Source organism: Rissa tridactyla, chromosome Z (assembly GCF_028500815.1).
Source record: "Rissa tridactyla isolate bRisTri1 chromosome Z, bRisTri1.patW.cur.20221130, whole genome shotgun sequence".
Classification (NCBI taxonomy): Eukaryota; Metazoa; Chordata; class Aves; order Charadriiformes; family Laridae; genus Rissa; species Rissa tridactyla.
In genome coordinates this window covers 20,119,059-20,136,691 of record NC_071497.1, presented here as the reverse complement: position 1 = coordinate 20,136,691, position 17,633 = coordinate 20,119,059, and the positions used below count along the sequence as shown (strand labels likewise).

At 36.7% G+C, this 17,633-nt stretch overlaps 1 protein-coding gene across 1 annotated transcript in view; it reads right to left on the bottom strand.

Annotated features, from left to right (window-relative positions):
• Positions 1-3,368: 3,368 nt before the first annotated feature.
• The window catches only part of PRR16 (proline rich 16), a 158,342-nt gene continuing 144,077 nt past the window's right edge, over positions 3,369-17,633 (bottom strand). Inside the window, exon 3 of the mRNA XM_054185888.1 lies at positions 3,369-5,990. The gene's annotated coding sequence lies outside the window, so the exon portion shown is untranslated. The remainder of the gene's footprint in view (positions 5,991-17,633) is intronic.

Sequence of the window (17,633 nt, the reverse complement as noted above, 5' to 3'; positions counted from 1 at the left end):
AACTCCTCCGTTTCCTCTTAGCCAGTTGCAGTTCCCTGCAGTGTTTGATGACATAGACACTGTTAAATACCTTCTAGTTCTTTAAAAAAAAAGTACTACTATAGTTTCAACTGATTTGCCCAGTGCTTACTCAATGGTCTATACTCTCAAACTCCCTCAAATGCACTTTAAAATTGACAACATATTTGCAACCTCACATCTCAAAATCTATGAAAGTATTTTTAAACAACGAATTGCACACCAGAGTTACCATTTTGAGTATTTCACACCTGAGTGCCTTTAAAAATCTCAGATGTATGCCATCTGGTCTTGGTATTTTCTTCATTTTGTTTTGTACCACCTCATACTGACAAAGTATGATTTCAGATGATTTCCCCCATAGACAAAAATTCATGAACGAAAATCTACCAAAACCCTTCTATGGCAAAAGCAGAATTAAAATGTTAAGACAATTTTGTTCCTAAAATTTCTTCTAAGTGCTTTTGTTTTCCTTGATTATCTTTTGGCGCTACAGACTCTCTGCCAGAATTCCTGCTGCTGTTATTGTAGAAATAGAATTTCTTAACTTCTATGCGTCTTGCAGCTATTTTTTGTTAACAAATCTCTTATGTATCTCACAATTGTTTTGATTTGCCTTGCTGTGTTTTTTCTTTTTAATTTATATTTAGTCTTAAGAAGTTTACAGTTGTTACATTTTCTTTAAAAGTCTTCAGCTATCTGAAGGATATTTTCTTGCTTTCAGCAGTCTGACACCCTGCTGCTTAACCATGCGGGCTCTCTTTTGCCCTTTCTCAAGCCTTTCTTGCTAAGCAGGATGTATTTGCTCTCTGCCTTCAATACAGTATTTTAAATGGTCTCTGTGCCATCTGCCATGATTTAACTCATGTAGTGATTCCTTTCAGATTCTTCATTACCGGAGTCCTTGTTTATAATTGCTCTTTCAGAAGTTGAGCACGACTCCGGGGAGATTTGGCTTCTGCAGCCTTGCAAGGATATTGCATCTAGAGCGAGATTCAGCTGAAGTATTTTGAACCACATCCACCTGGCTTTTGCTTCTTCTTTCATGGGATCTTCAACTATCTGGTCCATGAAAATCAGTAATTTAGTGTCAGAAGCCCTCTAAGGAAACTTACTGTAATATATGTAAATGTCACTCTTTTCAATCTAATTTTCTCTGTAAGACTCAGTCCTGTCCTTCCAACTCATTCCTACAGATTTCACCCAGTACGTGTATCATCTCAAACCACATGCTCTACTCCACCTTTTCCCCACTCTTCTGATAGACTCACATGTGATCTCAGTTTAAGTGTCAACCCTTCTTTACAATCTCCTATATTCAAAAGGTCTCCTTGGTTTCTCTTAAGGGTGAACCTTCTCCTTACACTGTTTTTGCAGTTATACATGAAAATATTCCCTTTTAGCTGCTTTATAACTCGGGGAAGGTCACTGCAGAGACCCTGGTTGCTGCACCAATGCTGTTGAACCCTCACTGTGGACACTTGTTAAATAAATTATTCTTAAACCCACAAAAGGATAATGGTACTTAAAATCAGTCAGCATAAACTGACCTTTCCCTCCCAGCCACTCCATAAGTTAGATAATGTTAAGCCTACCGCTTCTTTCCCAAAATCCTTTAAATTTTACCCTAGATGCTCCGGTCTCCTTTTCTTCTGCCACAGAAGCTCAGAAGGTCCATGTTCCCTGGCTCCTTCTCACTGTTGGCTAGCAGATGGCTCTGATACCAGACAATATGTGCCACCTCATAGCAGGTGCCACCTATATGTGCCACCTTGGCAGGCATGTTCCTCTTGTACAGCTGTCCTCTGATGGGCGTTGGGTCTGCCAGATGCCTGAGTAACAGCCTCCTACCTTCAGCAGGAGCTGTGGGGCAGGGCCATGACTGCCCTCCTCCCATCCCTCCCCAGGCAATTGACAATGTCATTGGACAGCCTTGCTCTGGACCGAGCATGTATCCCCCCAGAGAAAAAAAATCTGTCCCTCAAGGATATTCATGCCGTATGACACTTGAGGCAACTGTATCAGGAGAGGGACACTTTTATAACATCATGATGAGCACGAGATTTTTGTGATCTTTTACTTCCACTTTACAAAATAGATATTTTAACATATCCCTGTTTTCTTCATGAACGATGGTGGCCCAAACCATGACACTTGTCTTTAAAAATATTCAAGTGCTGAAAGTATGTCTCATAGACACATCCAGAACTGTCAGCTTTTCATTTTACACACGTCATCATTTTAAGCATGTTGGTTGCTTCAGATTGCTCTTCAATGCCAGATAATGAAACACTGCAGTATTCTAGAACCACTTCTGCAGGCACTTCTTATATATACAGCGCCCATAAACCTACAAAAGGACCCATCAGTCACCATAATAATGCCTTAGTTGAAAAAGTTCTGCTGGTCTTGGTCAAAATGTTTAGCCTAAAGGACTAGGCTAAACCTAGTCACAAACCACTAGTCACAAAAACCCACAAAATTTTGGTTGTTTAATGAGATAATGTAATTGTCTCCTCTGGTTTTAAACTTTATGAAAAAAATATTTCAGTGCTAATTATTTGACAACAGTTTCTGAAATCCGAGTTGAGTTTTGTTATCCTGAGTTGAAGTATTATCTCAGGGGAGCATCTGCATAGTATACTGACATTTATATCACAATATTGAATACTTACCTAAAGATTTAATTATTTAAATCTACAAAAATCAAGAAATATGGATTTATGCCAGTGACACTGGTAGTAAAATGACACATGTTGCATGCGAGTGCACGTGTGTGCACATGCACTGAAACTTACTTTCCAGCATGAAACCCCGGTTAATGCAGAGCTGTGAACACCAGCATGTGACTGATGAGAACCATGATTTGCAATGTCCTCTTCCAACTACTTCTGTCACTTAAATTAGGCCTACACATTGGTATATGTGTTGGATTTTTTTTGCATTACACACATTGTGTAAAACCACTCCTGGGACCAGGTCATTTCTTTTCATCTCTGCTGTATTTTTTGAAGAAAATTGTGCATTGCTTCAGGTGCTTTTTGTACAATAAAAATTAAACACACACGCTGATCTAGAACTCAGCATAGCAGAAAAGTATTTGCAAGTAGTAACAAATTATTTCACTAGATTTTATTGGGCTATTTTCAAATATAGATGAATGCATTCTGTTCACAAAAATAAGAGCTTTTCCAAATATTATTGTTAGATAATAATGGAAGTGCTCAAATTATCATTCTGAAATTTTCTTATTGTTTCGATAATGTTGCCCCTTCTTTAAACAACTCTGAATATTAGTCTCAAAGACTAAGCTCTCCAATTTTAAAACACAGGTTATCCAAAGAGGGAGCAAAACCAAGCCCATGCAAGTTGTATGTCCAAATATGTGATTCTAATGACACAGAAACAAAATCACAGTTAGAAGACTGTAAGCCAACCATAAGCTAAAATGTGTGGGAATAAAACACAGCCATCATTCTTTAACAGATACAAAGGTTCCATTTATCCATTGCACCAATGGAAATTGACCACTAACTTTCTTTAAAAAAAGAGTAAAACTGTGAGATGATCCCAAGTTTTGTCAAATGAGGGAGGCTAACATTCACTTAATTAGTTCATTTTGTGATTTCCTGACAAACTGTAGAAGCTATTTATGGCTTCAGAGTGACAAACAAAGACAGAGTTCAGGTTTTTCTCCAAAAAATACAATAACATGAGCATCTTTTGCAGTAGCAGGACATGTGGCACCTACTTCAGCAGGGCTGGCGTTTCATTCATCAGCAGGTAAGGGTGCGCATGCGTGCACACACACACAAACACACACGCATACACTAGTTAGTACATTAGAGCAGAGCAACACATCTTTAAAATATCTGCCCTTTACAAAGTTAACTCACAGATTAAAAAAAGGCTTGAATTTTCCATTTTTTGTTGTTGAAAGATCATTTTTCTGTTAGTGAGCACTTAATACGTCCATAAAGCAATGAATATGAAGAAAAACCTACTCAGATACATATGACTGGATTTAAGATGAATGCATAAGTGAACTGGGAATCACATGCTTTACTTTTCTCTTAAAATTACACACAGGCTAATGGACTAAGAAAAAGGGAAAAATATATTTTTATTCAAAACAGCTCTAGCATTGAAATGTTCAATAATTTGATAACAAAACACTGCAGTAGATGGATAACAACAACTGTTCTTAACTGTAAACTGCAGATTGTTCTAAGGAACAACCTCTTATTCTGTAGCTTCTCCAATTGTTTGTGATCAAATACTATCAACTTCATGGCCTTGTCAGTATGCTAAAACAAATAAAAACCAAACAAAAAGCCCTAACACACACACACACACACAAAAAAAAAAGAAATCCAAAAAACGTATAACAGTTTGAAGAAAATGAGACAGCCGTCAAAAGGTCTCTGTATAATTTTGGGAAACCACCATTATTAGAGTACATTCCTTTCATTCTTAAACATTCAAATCTTCACTTGCCAAAACTCACTGATAATAAAAAATCTATCCCATTATAATTTTAGATTTCTTTGTGTGGATATTAAAATAAACTATGTTCTGAAATTAAGAGTTAAAATACCTCCTCTTGTTTTCCATACATATTTGCCTGTATAAATATACTTAATCATTTTACAAATTACAGTATTTATATTAAAGCTTTCGGTCAGCAAATCATTACAGCTTAACATGAACAAACAATTCCTGTGTTTTGGTTCTGTCTTTAAATCATTTTTGGAGATAACGAAAACCAGCCAAAATGAGTGACTGCAAATAATATAAACAACATATTTATTTAGAAAAATAAACTGAAAATACTGCTTGTCTGTTAGATTTCTCATGAAGTATAGACAAATGGCTAGAAAAAATTTATGTCAAATACATATTACAAATGACATCTTTAACAGTAACTGGGACTATAATGTCAATGTTCAATAGGAACATTTTGGATGCGTAATTCAATAGACTAAATTTCTTGGCTGCTAGTATGATAAAAAATGGATGCTATTAAAAAAGATTATATCCCCTTTTTAAATACACCTTATCATGTTGATGCTTTTTCATATATATACATATATATATATGTATGTATATGCATGTATTTATTTAAACAGAAGAAAGGACCGTATTCCTTTCTGTGAAGAGATCCCCATAGTGAAAAAGAGCGTAAATGTTTTTCTTCATTTCTAATTTTTTAATTCCTTTTGGAGCCCCGGCAAAATACAGCTTGTTGTGGTCAAAAATCTCCTGGGGCCATCTGTGCAAATGGTGGCGCACATCATTACCCTGAATGGACGTGACAGTGCAAATACTAGAAGTGCATTGAGATGCAATCTCTAACAGCTGAACTTCTTCAAAGTTGGGTGGAGGACAGAAGACAGCATCCTCTTAAGCAATTTAACATCACCGATGCCTTGTTCCTGTATGGCTTTGAATATGTACAAGGGATGACAGAGGTCTTCTTTCCCCACAGACAGCAACATTGCTCTGTTACAGTAAATGCATTCTTTTTCTGCTATCATGTAAGTGCTTCATTTCTCCTTTTGGCTACATATAGAAATATTTTTGGATGCTGGCTGGACCCATGAAAAACTCATTGTTTGTTACTCTGGTTGCTCAGCACAGAAGTCAAGTGTCAGGCTTGGAGTGAGCAGTTTCTGCAACGGGGCAAGACATGTACTCCTCTTTATTCTTCTTTCCCTCTAAATGGAATTTAAGGCTGTGGCTTTTGCCAGGACTCAGCACATAGCTGTCAGATCTGAGAAAAATGAATCAACGCAGATTACACTCATGATCAGTTGTGCTCTCACTTGAAGGGCTTTTCCATTCTCCACGGAGGATTAGGTTCCTGGTTACTTCTCAGATCTGGCCTGCAAGAAGTCACAATGATGAATCTGATATGCAAGAAATTAACTGACGTGCCTCCAGATATACATATTCCTTCAAGCCTGAAGGTGCTGTTAGAAAGAAAAGAAGACAAGGATGAAGTTACACAAATGTTACTTTAAATAGACAAAGTTCATAGAAAACGAAACAGCATTTTGAATGATCATTCCATTTGTCATATAAGCAACAGTTCAAAGAATTACGATACTTTGAAACTTGACCTTTATAGTTGTACATTATTGTTGCTACAAGCCTTGTTACTCTGCTGGGTAAATGGGTTTAACTTCAGTGGTGTCTTTGGAATCACATTATGTTACACCACCTGAAAAACTGATCGTTACTATCCTAGGTCTTGGAGTATATGGGGATAATGAAATTATGATTTTTTTATCATGTTTTTTATTATTCTTTTTAAGAAGATTATCCTTCTTAACCTACATAACATAATAATTCAGCTTAACAATATGCCTTAGGGCACAAAATGAAACAAGAACTCCTGAGATCTTAAAAATAAAGAACTATACATTAAGCATTTGAAAAATCCTCTAAGAATTCAAGTCTAATTTAACCTGAGAATCTGGATTCTAATGCCTGTTCTCAAATTAAACAGAAAGTGAATTCAGCAGAAGTTTCTCACCTGACAGGTAAGTTTCCTAATCACTAAAATACTACATAAAATTTTTATTTGAGTCTTTCACCTTCCCTTTTGTGAAACTGCTTTAATTTGTATAAAACACTATGATAGTCCTAGAGTCAGTGAAAGAGAATAATGCTCTAATCTAGTGTTGAGGTTCACTGACTCACTGAATTGCCTTACTTTATTTATTAGACAAGATAAAACAGCATCAAAAAGAGAGACCTTGGGATACTTACCTGTTGGTAGCTAGGGCATTAGCTTGGTTAAATGATTAAAAAAAACCACCTCCTCAGAAAAAGAATGAGAACTTCCCCTTCCAGTGTTGGTAATTTACACCCAGAGCTACATACTGCAAGGTGGAAGAAAATTACTTCTTTGCCAGTAGTTTTATGAATCTAGCCCTTGTTATGCTGTTTATCATCCCTGTGAAGACTCTCAAGATTATAATTTTGCTGTGCCTTGTAGTGCAGGCTTATGTTATGATGAAATTTGGTGTGTTGTGGCTGTACTTGTTAATTATTAAGAACGATGAACAAGGCGAACTAGCAGCATCTTTGTACTTTGGGAATCTAGTGAAAACTTTTATCAATTACCCCTCTTATCTTTTCCCCTTGGAGATCTAATCTGCGGGGGGGACCTCCCGCTTCTCCTCCAGGCTAATTACAACAGCGTTCAAGAATTTTGAATACCCTTGGGATGCTGGAACCAGCACGCTCCTACTGCTAGGTCTTTTGAATGTGTTTCAGGTCTCGATTTTGCTCAGGGTTAACCATCGGTGCGTATGCGGACACACTATTCCAATCCCCACGACCAGCGCTGCAGCTACTCTAACCCCTATGACAAGCATGGTGGCTTCTTCAACCCCCATGACGAACGCTGCGGCTACTCCAAATCTACGACAAGTGCCGCGGCTACTACAACTCCCGTGACAAGCGCTGTAGCTACTCCAACCCCTACGATGAGTGCTGTGGATACTCCAACCCCCACGATGGGCACTGCAGCTACTGGACCAGAGAACCAACTTATGCTGGTATGAGTCACGCCTATACAGAAGACAGAAGAAGCGATACACAAAAAAACCAGTTCACTTTGGAAAGGATGAGGTTGAACCAGGGTCATCATGAGAACAGGAGGAAGAACCAGAGGTAACTACCCGATCCTTATCCCTGGGTGAGATGCAAGATTTACAAAAAGATCCAGGCAAGTAAAATGTCACTTGGTTGCTCTGATGCTGAGATAATGGGGCCAGTAGCTTGGAATTAGAGGGTAGGGACGCAAAGCAGCTGGCGTCTCCTAATCAACTATTTAGGGTTTGGCTCATATTATTAATGAAAAAGATGAGTATCCTAATTATCTGTTAGCACCTTACTTTTTAGCTGACGACAGTCTTCATATCACTAGAAACACACAACCCATTTTCAGTTGTCACAGTTTCGGGCTTCAATTACATTCAATTACATTCAGGCTAATGATTTGTGTATGTTAATTCCTCACAAAAATCACACAAAAAAAGATGGTATTGCCCTTGAACTCAGATTAATGCTCATGAAACTGGATGAATATGGTACAACAAACATATATGTAAAACTAATAATAACAATAAAAAAAGAAATAATACAAATAGTATTTGTTCTCTGTCAGAAAACAGTTATTCCTCAAACTTATTTTGAATACAGCACAATACAATGCTGAGGACCTGTAGGCATAAAAATCAATACAATTTTTTTCTTTTCCTCTGGGTTGCAATTCATAACCACATTCAGTATCATGCCCACGAAACCAGTAAAAGGTATATCAGGTATACCTAGATTCCTCTAGCATCTCTCGAATTCAGTCGTCAACCCACACAATTTGATTCATTCCCAGCCATACAACCACACAACCACACGACATCCACCTTCATTTCAACGTTCTACCAAAGAAGAAAAGCCCATCTTTTGTTTCTTTATGTCTGTGATAAAAAGCACAAATTGCACCACATCAGTAAAAAATCTGATGCACCTCTCCACATTAATAAAGAATTTGTTCAGATTAGAAGATTATGGTTAAACTTGCCCAGTGAAAAATTTGGAAGGTGGCAATGCCTGCATTAAAAACAGAGAAGCAATTGCTTTTGGCATCTCCAACAAAACCCTGTAATTACAAATCATTATTGTACACATGAAGAGGAGAGACACAGAGAATAAACAGGCCAGTCACTGAAACAAAAGAAAGTGTCTACTAATTACAAATTCCTATCCTGAACTGTCTATTTCTTAATTCTACAGTTTTTACTATTTTGACAGCAAGGCTTTACATTCAAATCACTACATTTAATTCATCATTACAAAATCCCTTCATTGCACCACACCTTGTCAACATCCTCATAGTGAAAAATCCTGACCTTAATAGGGAGCTAGAGTTCAGACAATTTATGAGAGAATGTTTTGTTCACTCACTTCCCCTCCCTTTCTTTACTTTGTCAGCATCACTGGGTCATTCTCTTCCTTCTACAGCATCAGGATTTAGTTAAAAAAAACTGAGACTGAGAGAAACCAGTGTCATTGTTTTCCTCATTCAAAACCAGGTAACTGCTCTTCTATAATAAAAAATAATATTTTACTTCTGTGCCAGTATTACCCAAAAAAGATTTACTCCCTTCTGTTTCCTTCTGTTTGTAACAGTTTTCTTAAAAACTGAAAGTGTATCCAGCCCAATCTACTGTGACATCCTCCTCCTCATCATTGCCATGGCCATAGTGTTGCTGAACAGAGTGCTACGCAGAAAGCTGCAGATGGAAAATATTAAGGGAAAAGGCTACTGAAGGGAATCACCCTTTCACCTCAGACCTATGGGATGGCTATGCATACGCTGGTTAGCATAAATAGAACAGTGATTTACACGTTGGGGTTGTTCAGCCTGGAGAAGAGAAGGCTCAGGGGAGACCTTACAGCGGCCTTCCAGTACCTAAGGGCTACAGGAAGGATGGGGAGGGGCTCTTTATCAGGGAGTGTAATGATAGGACACCGGGCAACGGCCTCAAACTGAAAGAGGGGAGATTCAGATGGGATATTAGGAAGAAATTCTTCATTCTGAGGGTGTTGAGGCACTGGAACAGGTTGCCCAGGGAACCTGTGGCTGCCCCATCCCTGGAAGTGTTCAAGGCCAGGCTGGATGGGGCTTTGAGCAGCCTGGTCTAGTGGGAGGTGTCCCTGCCCAGGGCAGGGGGGTTGGAACTAGATGCTCCTTAAGGTCCCTTCCAACCCAAACCATTCTATGATTCTATGATTCTATGAACATAAGAAAATTATAGGAGGGGACATTTATCCAGGCTTAGCTAAATAAACAATAATATATATTTTTTAAAGATACTGAGATATGGAGATACTCAGGTTCAACTTAGAGTATTTAAAGAATAATAAATGCAGTTTGATTCTATAGTGGGATGATAGGAAGACATCAAGCAAATTATATAGAAGACATTTATAAACTTTGAACTGATGAGTGCAGGGGTGACTCCCAATGGTCACAGAAAAGGATATTTTAAATGCAACTTTCTATGCTGGGTCTAGTGCCTTTTATCGGGAAAAGAGAGAAAACAACTAGGAAATGCACTTCACATTGAATTGAGAACGAGAGGTTTACTTGGTTAATACTAAGCTATATAATTTCCACATCATTTTAAGAGTCTGATAAAAGCACCTGAAAGACTAGCCTAATTAAAATCTCCATTATTTGTGCTATTTTAATACAGACTGCATAATTTGGACATATGTTGCTGCCTGTCATAAGCACAATGGCAGCCAGTGCACACACCAAGCTATTAGTTGTATTCAAGTATTTAAGAGTATAACAAATTTGCTAAGGAAAAAATAAAAATAAAAAATTCCCATAGTAATAAATCCTCCTAAATACAGTGCACATATTTCCTAGATATTGTTTAAATACTAATCACATCTGTTTCAGTTACTCAGTTTAACCTGAAAGATACGGAAATATTTAGATTCAGATATAGACTATTTTATCTATATTCTTTAGGGTTTTTACTCCTTTCAGATAATATGTATTACTATGCTAATTCCTTCAAGAGAAGAAAGAATTACTGAAAGCGAAGGGAATGCTTTTCTATTGGATTTTTTTTTTTTTTGGCTTGTTGCTATTGTTCAAGAAATCCCCATCATGACCGCTCATGTATAGGTTTTTTTAGGTATAAATTTAAATGATGGGTTTTAGAAGACAAACAGCTTCAGTCAGAAGCCATAATATTTCAGATAAAATTTTGTATGTTTTATCATTAAAGGAATTCTGCTGAATGCAAACCCAATACTTTTACCAAGCATTTCTTTTCTCCATCAATATTTTAACTATATAAGCCAATGTTAGCATTTTTGTGTTCTGTGGTATAGCACTGTTGAGACATCTTTCTCTGTAAAAACTGAAACAACTAAATGTAAACAACACAGAATGCTAACAAATTCACCACCACACTTCTTTGTAATTCTTCCTATTTTTTTTCTCAGAAGCTTCAGACTACTTATGTGTGATTATCTCATCCTACTGTTTCAGTCTGTAAATAATTTATTTGCCAATGAGCAAACAGGAATTCCCAATTCCAATTGCTTATTGAAAATTTTTCTTTCAAAGCTTTGAAATAGATTGAAAATTGCATGAAAAATCTAAATATCTAAACTTACATATTTTCAATTTTTTCCTTTACACATTATTATATATTTTATGTTGACAGCATCTATTAGCTTCTAGAGTAGTATTATTCTTATCACCTTGCTAACCTCTCCTAACAACACTTCCCTAATGTGATTATCAAGTCCTCTGTTGTTCCAGGTTTGATAGCTCTAGAACTGTCTCTAAGACTGGTTCTATATTATAGTTCTATAAAGATAATGGTAAATAGAAATCTGTAAATGATGTCAGAGAGTATATGAGGAAAGCATTTATTTAATGCACTTTTCCAACTGAACTCACATTGCTTAAATAATGTAAATGAGTTCACTGCCTTTGTGTGATTGCACAACAAAACGAAGACCATCAGAATATTGGCTCTGAGAGCTACTCTAGAGTAATTTTTTTTGTAATGAAAAATTAATGACATCAGAAGCATGCAATTAATGTCAGAAGCATCATGCTTGTCAATATAACAAACTCATAAAATTTCCTATGTTTGTTACTTATGAACTGCTAGCCAAATTACTGTTGTGCCTTTCTCAATAATGTCCCAAACAGTTCAGATTTGAGAGAAGCAATTTGTGGGACTGACAACGTGAAAGTAGCCTTTTTTGTTGATAACACTAGTTTCCAACACAGCTGAAATCTAGGCAACCGAAGTTACCAGGTGATGTCTTGACACCATGGAAGTCAAGAGCCTACATTAGGGGTTGCCGTGATGAAAGCCAAAAATGTCAAAACTGACTAAAAAATGCTAAAAGGGGAAAGAAGGGAATTGGAAAAAATCCTGATGATGTGTCCTGTGAAACTCTGTCAGCCTTGTTCACTGGTCAGAGGCACCTTGTCTCCTAAGAGAAGTATACATAAATATACTAGAGAAGTAAGATCTTACCTCCTCTGCATGTGCAGAAAGGATTTATAAATAAGCATTTTTAAAATTCCTCAGACATATTTTCGGCTGAGAAAATACCTACTTGTTCACCATTTTCAACCTTTAGAAACGCTTTTATCAGGTCATTTTTCTTGACATGATGTTCTTCTTTTTCATTTACCTTTTTGGTCACCCATCCACTTAGATGCTTGAAAACTGTTTTAGCAGTATCTTAAAACATATCTTAAGACAGAATTGGTTATGCAAAGTGTGTATACATTCCTAGGAAGCCTGTTTCTTTTTTCATTAGTTTTGGATATGTTATGATACATGATTCTATGATCTTTCATGAGACAACTACTCACAAAGTATTTCTGGGAGGGTGTTTTTTCTTCATTTTGACTCTGGGATACACGTTCACTAGCTTTCAGAAAAGCTATTTTCTCCAAAAATTAGCTTTGGACTACATTTTATCTTGTATTTGACTAACATGCACAGAAAAGAAATTATCGAGAAGAGGAAATCAGCTATTTTGTGCTAGAGTATGACATAAAATTCGAGCTACCTTTCATTTCAAAGGAACAAGGCATGGATCTTCCCAATGTTCATTTACAGTTAGGCTTTTGATGTAGACCTGCTTAAAAAGCAAGGCCAAGTACACTTAAATGCTTGCTTGTCAATGGCTGTAATAGAATATATATACATATATGTAAATATAAACATATATATATTTATGCATTATTTATATACGGATCGTAGACAGTATCGAAAAGGCAGCAGACAGTGAGACTGCAGTCTTGTAAGGTTACATCCAAAGCTACAGTTCAAGTGGCCACTGCAGTTGTATCAACAGCAGTAGCTGAGCTACCAACGTGAAAAGAAAGTAATATGGTCCAGGGAATCCACCTATTCATTCTTACTGCACATTTTTGGTTTAAAAATATGCTTTTAAACATAAAGCTAGATAATATGTTATACTATTTTAATCTTTCTGCCCTTATTTTTGCCCTCCTTTTCATGCTGAGTCAAAGCAAATTTCCTTAATTAGCTTGAATGCACATTTGTATCAAATGGAGGTAGAACAAAGATTAGGAAAAGAAAGAGATGCAAAAGACAGCTAAATCACTAACAGAAGTAACTTTCTATTTCAAATGATTAGTGAAAAATTAGCTAGTAACACACTTGGGCAGTTGGTTACAAAGTTCATCTATCTAGTTTCACACAGGCAATGCCATAGCAAGCAAATAATTAAACAAAAATATTAAATATGAAGTAGCTTTGCATCTGCAAAGAGTTGCCAAAGAATATCACATCCAGTATCTAGTGCTGGGAAGTTTTCTGCCCATTTCTGCTGTACCTACTAACTCTTTGGTTAATCTAAGGACCTTGCCATCACTGCCTTCTTACATTCTAGTTGTTGTCAGAAACTAAAAGAGATGGAAGATCTAACAGATTAGAAAAGACACCACCACCTCATATCTCATATGTGTCAGTGTTTTTTCTGTAAAAATTCAGAATGACCGCGGTTTACTTTTAAATCAGTCAATTCCTAGAGCTGACTATGTAACAGAAAACAGGATGATAATACAAATACCTGTGAAGCTATACTCACTGAATAAAAAGAATTCCTTTGAGTATACGGCATAATTACACGCCAATGGAAGAAACCTTTTATTAGTCAGTGAAAGGGACATTAGTCTCACTCAGGAAAAATGAAAGATCACACAGAATAGTTAAATGCTTTATAGGACATGCATTTGCTTTTATTTAAAAGATTTGAGTATTATGTTTCAATTTTTAGAGTTTAGAGGTTTTTGTATGATTACATGTCTTGAAGTGACGTGAACGGTTTGAAAATCATTCTCCCCAGAGTACATCTTCCAGTTGACAGGTGTAACCTTTTCTCATTCAGCCTGGAGCTAGGAAGGATGGATAAGTGACTTGGCAGAATTCCACTTGCTTATTTAAAAAAATAATAAATGTATATGGGTGAAAGGAGCCATGTAGGAGACAATGTAACTATCAATATTTCTGCTTTTTTTGACATTTACTGATCTTTCATCTATTTCAAATTACTCAAGTAATCCAGCAGCCTTGTAGCATTATGCCTACTTTGCAAGCCAAAAGGATTCAAAAGACATCAGAAAATATCTGTAAATACTTTGGCGCAGCCTTTCTGCAGGTTTGCCTATTGAGGGATGAAATAATTTATGATTCTAACTGACAACATGCTGTTCGTTAACAAGTGCTTTACAGGATTTACTTTTTCCTTCAATTGGCACAAGTATTTTGCCACAAAAGAAAAAAAATGTTTCACTGCCAGTAGAGGTATGGAAATTACTGAAACTACATTATCTTGTTCTCCCTAACCATGCCAATGTGACTAAAAGGTCTCAATGATTCATTACAATTCTGGTTAGTCAACATACCCTAATTCAAATTCTTTCTTTACAAAAGAAAAGGGTTTTCTGCGGTGGTTATGGACACTGGCAGGTTCTGTCTTTGTAGCTAGGAATTTTTGGCTGCTAGAAGTTACTGAGTAGTTCACAGCTGAATCTTGGGCAGAAGCCTACACGTGCAAGAGAGACCCTGAGGCCATGCATCAATAGGACAGCGTTTATTATAACTCTCGGCACTTCAGCAGCCTACTGAAGACTTCCTGACCACCAGCTGCAGCCCTTTTTCATCACAAGGCACAAGAGAAAGGGTCGCATCTACTGCTTGAGACTTCATGCATTGTGAAAGAAAAATACTGAAACTTCTACACATTCATTTAGCAAGACTTAACCAGCTACTTTCTTGAGCTCTAGAGGAAATCATGGTATCAGGAATAAATTGAATGGAAACAGCACAATATATTTTAAAAATGTAATAGGACAAATTCTTAGATTGGAAGGTCAAAAAAAAAACCCAGCCATGGCTAAGCATAATTAAATTAGCTAGTGTCTTCATATGCCTTGTACTTTCAGCAACAATATGCATGAGATCAACCTGACGAGACATTTACATTGAAGATGTATGAAAGAATCTCCTATGTGTTTTCTGGGAATGTTCAAACGCAATAAATGTAAACCTTGGTAAAGAGCTCTGATTTGTGAAGTGGTACATACTCTACTAGAAGGTACTTGCTTTCCAGACTATAAAAACAGGCATACAGGAAGCTAAAACTGTTGCAAATATGCAACGGTTCAAGGCAAACTTTCATTGTAAGTGATGCCAGCTTCTGTTTCAACAGCTTCTTCAAATATCTGTATATAAACCAAGAGATGCTCTTGCACATCCTCTCTTAAAACCTACTTAACAACTGTCTTATTCCCACTTACCCACCACTCCAAACATAACAAACCATATGCAACTGATGTTTAAAAGACAGAAATATCAGTTTATCAGAAATATCAGTATTATTCTTTTTCTTATGCATTCAGAATGCTGCCTTTTAATTTATTTTGAGTAAACCTAAAAATGAGCTTCCAGAGTTCTTTTATATTGGTGTGACATAACACTATATTTGAAACAAATGCATAATTTTGTGGTATCTCTGGAAAAAGGCAAAGAATACAAAGATCAGCATGTCACCTTCTCATTTTGTAGATCTACTGTGGGTCGCTTTACTTCTGTAGCCTGTTTAGCCATTTTAAGATGAATGCCCAGAAGCCTAGACTTGAATGAAACAATATTTTTTGCAAATTTAGCAATCACTGTTTTTCTCCATCCAGCTCTAATGATGTATAATGTTATATACAACTGGATGGGACAGTCAAACACAAGCTCAGCAACAAAACTTACCTCCACTTAACCTTTAAGGAACTTAATTTATCTCAGTTATTAGCACAGACATCCCTATGAAAATCTACATGTGAAAAATGTAGTAAAGAACTTCTTAAAGCGCATAGCAGCATGTGGTGAGATCCAGCAGGAATAGGGGATGATTACAGAGGCAACAATCTATCCCAGTTTCAGATCTCTTTCCTTATTATAGGAAAACGTTAAAACCATAAAGCATCTCTGCTTTGACCTTTCATAATGTCCATCAAATATGCTTAAAGACTTGGCTTACAATGAACATAAAATCCCTTGGGTTTTTTGGTTTTTTTTTTCGTTGTTTGGTGGTTTTGGGTTGTTTTCAATATTAGCATTTGCAAACCTCAAGACCTTTGCCAGTGCAGACCAGCTTGCTGACTGAAAATCGCTGGCCATCTCTGCTTCAACACAAGTATCCATGCTCAGCTGGCTTCAGAGTGATTTGCTTAACAAAAAAAAAGATACTCAGGCCAACAAAAGCGGGTCAGAATTAAAATACAGCCCATTAAACTCTCCTGCAATCCAGTGCTTTGCACATTAAGCAGAAGCCTCAAATACAGTGTTCTTCTGGCTAATAAAATACCGCAAACTATTGGGCCAGCAATTCTGTGCGCTGTTCACCAAAAAGGTTAGTCATTTTGATGGATTTACTTGACGTTGAAAACAAGAATAAAGCCTCTGGAGCTATTTATCTAAATCAGTTAGTTAGATATATATGGAAACCTGCTGCAAAATCCTGATTCCAATCAGAGCCGTGATACATGCTCTGGGCTACGTGCATTATTCATGTTTGAAGCGCTGAATCTACTGTGTGTCCGCTGAGTTGTCCAAGATCCTCTTCAACGTTGTTTTCCAGGCCACATTTCAAACTAAGAGAGTTTGCAGCTCTTTAGGTAAGTCAGAGATGGTCCTCTGCATATTTGAAACATATCTTGAAGCATTTCCTCCTCTGCACAGGATGGAGGCCAAAATCACTGCTAATTCTTTTTCAAGTGGGGTGGACTTACTGAATACAGCACAGACACTTGGCTTTGTTTTCTGTAATCGGTGCATCCAGAAATGGTTCTCTCTTGGTGAACTAGTCAAAATTATTAGATGAAAGTACTTAATCTTGAACAAAGATTCCAAATCTTATAAAGTCTATGGTTACAGTTATATGCACAAATTTCAGATTTTCTGAATTTACTCTATTTTGTACACCATTGTTCTTTAAATCCTACGCTATAGTCTCTTAACTTCCAGTTTCTGGTGTTTGAAACCAAGTAAATTCTCACTTATGCATAATCTCAATGCCTAATACAAACCTACGTTTGCTGCTGTGACCTTACATGGGAAGGTGATCTCCTGAAAGTCATGGGAAATGACAGATGAAACTGCTGTATCAAATATGACAATGGGACAAATAAAATGTATTTGGTGAAAAGCAGGCATTTGGTCACTACAACAAAACTAGGTAAAGGAATTTACACAGGGGGTTCTCAGTTGTCCTGATGGTGCAATACCTAAAATATAAGTAAATTAAGTCATCAAAACATAAATTCATTTTTTGATGAACTTTCTTGAAATTTTTTGTAGACATGAGACATAACTTTAGACATCAGTGAGCAGAGCCTGGTAAAGACAGCATGCACCTTGTGTAAAGCACTGGGTGAAGAAGCAACATACCTGGAAGCAAACGAGGAAGGAAAATCTGCTGAATCCATAATTTGGATAATTCCCTTGCAAATAGTTGAAAATCATTTC